The 3,891-nt window shown below is 63.6% G+C and overlaps 1 non-coding gene across 1 annotated transcript; it reads right to left on the bottom strand.

Moving 5' to 3' along the window:
* Positions 1-3,772: 3,772 nt before the first annotated feature.
* On the bottom strand, positions 3,773-3,891 carry LOC131873287 (5S ribosomal RNA). Its single transcript, XR_009371272.1, has one exon. It is a non-coding gene; the product is annotated as a 5S ribosomal RNA (ribosomal RNA).

Here is a 3,891-nt window from a genome sequence, read left to right as displayed (position 1 = left end):
CGCGTTCCGTTTTTTTCACTATCTTTCAGAACGGAAATTTTAAAATCTCGTTTTTTTTTGCCTTTTCTGGAAATTAGTGAAGGCAGCGCATCAAAGGTGCGCAACGCTGGTGCGAACCTGGGAGCGCTCCGATGTGTGCTCCAAGGTGCGGCGTGCACGAAGTCGGACCCCGGTTTGCCCCGGGTGCGCACCTCGCGTGCACCTTGGTGCGCACACCTTGGCTGGGTTGCGCGCCCTGGTGGGCACCATGGTGCGCACCAAGGAGCGCTCCGAAGTGTGCTCCAAGGTGCGGCGTGCACGAAGTCGGAGCCCGGTTTGCCCCGGGTGCGCACCTCGCGTGCACCTTCGCCGCGGTGGGCACCATGGCGTGCACGAAGTCGGAGCCCGGTTTGCCCCGGGTGCGCACCTCGCGTGCACCTTCGCCGGGGTGGGCACCTTGGTGTGCAGACCTTGGCTGGGTTGCGCGCCCTGGTGGGCACCATGGTGCGCACCAAGGAGCGCTCCGAAGTGTGCTCCAAGGTGCGGCCTGCACGAAGTCGGAGCCCGGTTTGCCCCGGGTGTGCACCTCGGGTGGGCACCTTGGTGCGCATGCCTTGCCTGGGCTGCGCACCAGGGCGGGCTCAAGATGGCACCCGCGTTCCTTTTTTTTCACTATCTTTCAAAACGGAAATTTTAAAATCTCATTTTTTTTTGCCTTTTTCTGGAAATTAGTGAAGGCAGCGCATCAAAGGTGCGCACCTCGCTGCCCACCACGGTGCGCAACGCCGGTGGGCACCCGGGAGTGCTTCGAAGTGTGCTCCAAGGTGCTGCGTGCACGTTGTCGGAGCCCGGTTTGCCCCGGGTGCGCACCTCGCGTGCACCTTCGTCGGGGTGGGCACCTTGGCTGGGTTTGCCCCGGCTGCGCTCCGAAGCGGGGTTATTGGAGCGCCGCCTCTTTTTTTGTCGGAGCGTTTGGTGGGGTTTCTCGCATTGGCTCTTCCGAGGCCCGGTTGCCACCCTGGCGCGCACGAAGTCGGAAGTAGGGTTAATTGCCCGGGTGCGCACCTTTGCCAGGGTGGGCACCTTACCTGGGCTGCGCACCAGGGCGGGCTCAAGATGGCACGCGCGTTCCGTTTTTTTCACTATCTTTCAAAACGGAAATTTTAAAATCTCCTTTTTTTTTTGCCTTTTCTGGAAATTAGTGAAGGCAGCGCATCAAAGGTGCGCACCTCGCTGCCCACCTTGGTGTGCTCTGAGGTGCGCACCCGGGAGCGCTACGAAGTGTGCTCCAAGGTGCGGCGTGCACGTTGTCGGAGCCCGGTTTGCCCCGGGTGCGCACCTCGCCTGCACCTTGGCCGGGGTGGGCACCTTGGCTGGGTTTGCCCAGGGTGCGCTCCGAAGCGGGGTTACTGGAGCGCCCCCTCTTTTTTTGTCAGAGCGTTTGGTGGGGTTTCTCGCATTGGCTCTTCCCAGGCCCGGTTGTTGGGTGCGCTCCCACCCTGGCGCGCGCGAAGTTGGAAGTTGGGTTAATTGCCCGGGCGCGCACCTTCGCCAGGGTGGGCACCTTGGTGCGCACACCTTGGCTGGGCTGCGCACCAGGGCGGGCTCAAGATGGCACCAGCATTCCCTTTTTCTCACTATCTTTCAAAACGGAAATTTTAAAATCTCGTTTTTTTTTTGCCTTTTATGGAAATTAGTGAAGGCATCGCATCAAAGGTGCGCACCTCGCTGCCCACCTTGGTGTGCTCCGAGGTGCCCACCACGGTGCGCAACGCCGGTGCGAACCCGGGAGCGCCCCGATGTGTGCTCCAAGGTGCGGCGTGCACGAAGTCGGACCCCGGTTTGCCCCGGGTGCGCACCTCGCGTGCACCTTGGTGCGCACACCTTGGCTGGGTTGCGCGGCCTGGTGGGCACCATGGTGCGCACCAAGGAGCGCTCCGAAGTGTGCTCCAAGGTGCGGCGTGCACGAAGTCGGAGCCCGGTTTGCCCCGGGTACGCACCTCGCGTGCACCTTCGCCGGGGTGGGCACCTCGGCTGGGTTGCGCGCCCTGGTGCGCACCAAGGAGCGCTCCGAAGTGTGCTCCAAGGTGCGGCGTGCACGAAGTCGGAGCCCGGTTTGCCCCGGGTGCGCACCTTCGCCGCGGTGCGCACCATGGCGTGCACGAAGTCGGAGCCCGGTTTGCCCCGGGTGCGCACCTCGCGTGCACCTTCGGCGGGGTTGCGCGCCCTGGTGGGCACCATGGTGCGCACCAAGGAGCGCTCCGAAGTGTGCTCCAAGGTGCGGCGTGCACGAAGTCGGAGCCCGGTTTGCCCCGGGTGCGCACCTCGCGTGCACCTTCGCCGCGGTGGGCACCATGGCGTGCACGAAGTCGGAGCCCGGTTTGCCCCGGGTGCGCACCTCGCGTGCACCTTCGCCGGGGTGGGCACCTCGGCTGGGTTGCGCGCCCTGGTGCGCACCAAGGAGCGCTCCGAAGTGTGCTCCAAGGTGCGGCGTGCACGAAGTCGGAGCCCGGTTTGCCCCGGGTGCGCACCTCGCGTGCACCTTCGCCAGGGTGGGCACCTCGGTGCGCACACCTTCTCAATGTTTTCTTGCCTTTTCTGGAAATTGGTGAAGGCAGCGCATCAAAGGTGCGCACCTCGGTGTGCTCCGAGGTGCGAACCCGAGAGCGCTCCGAGGTGCCCACGAAGTCGAAAGTCGGGTTAATTGCATTGTTTTCCCCGGGTGCGCTCCGAGGTGCGCAACATCGGCGCGCACCAAGGAGGGCTCCGAAGTGTGCTCCAAGGTGCGCACGATGGCGTGCACCTCTGGTGCGCACGATTCGGAGCTCGGTTTGACCGGGGTGCGCACACCTTGGCTGGGTTGCGCACCTTTTGTGCGCTCCAAGGTGCGCACGAAGTCGGAGCTCGGTTTGCCCCGGGTGCGCACCTTCGCCAGGGTGCGCACCTTGATGCGCACGCCTTGGCTGGGCTGCGCACCTTGGTGGGCGCCATGGTGCGCACCTTTCGTGCGCTCCAAGGTGCGCACGAAGTCGGAGCTCGGTTTGCCCCGGGTGCGCACCTTGGTGGGCGCCATGGTGCACTCCGAGGTGCCCAAGATTGGTGCGCACCAAGGAGCGCTTCGAAGTGCGCTCCAAGGTGCGCGCGAAGTCGAAAGTTGGGTTAATTGTCCGGTTTGCCTCGGGTGCGCACCTTGCGTGCACCTTCGCCAGGGTGGGCGCCTTGGTGCGCACACCTTGGCTGGGCTGCGCACACCTTGGCACCCGCGTTTCCTTCATTTTAAATTTTTTTTTTTTACAATCTCTCAAGTGGGAAATTCTATAATCTCAACTTTTTTTGCCTTTTCAGGAAACTTTTGAATGGAGCGCATCATTGGTGCGCTCCGAAGTGTGCTCCAAAGCTCTCTCCAGCTGCGTGCACCTGCCCCGGCCGCGCACCCGGCCCCGCCCAGCTTCGCTCACCTGTCCCGGGCGTCTGGTGCGGAACCTTAGAGTAAGAAACATCACCGTGCACCTTGGCCAACGTGCACGACTCGACCGAGCGCGCACTGGCCGAGGTGCACACCGATTTCACCTGGGTGCGCGCGCAGCACCTCGGGCGCACCGGGGTGCGCGCACAACGCCCGGGTTGCACCGTGGCCTGTGTGCTCGGGGTGCCTCGGGTGCGCGCTCGGTGTCGCCCCCGCGCGCGCGGTAGTGCGGGCAGCGCACCCCGGCCCGGCCCGGCCCCGACGAGAACGCAAACGAGCAAAAGGTTTATTCAAATAGCATTGCGACGCCCGGCGAAAAACTAAAAAAGGGTGCAACACCGGGACTTCCCGGGAGGTCACCCATCCCAGTACTACTCCGGCCCAAGCGCGCTTAACTGCGGAGTTCTGATGGGATCCGGTGCACTAATGCTGGTATGATCGCACCC

The sequence above is a fragment of the Cryptomeria japonica genome, unplaced genomic scaffold (genome assembly GCF_030272615.1).
Source record: "Cryptomeria japonica unplaced genomic scaffold, Sugi_1.0 HiC_scaffold_1412, whole genome shotgun sequence".
In the NCBI taxonomy this organism is placed as follows: domain Eukaryota; kingdom Viridiplantae; phylum Streptophyta; class Pinopsida; order Cupressales; family Cupressaceae; genus Cryptomeria; species Cryptomeria japonica.
This window is presented reverse-complemented; position numbering and strand designations above follow the sequence as displayed.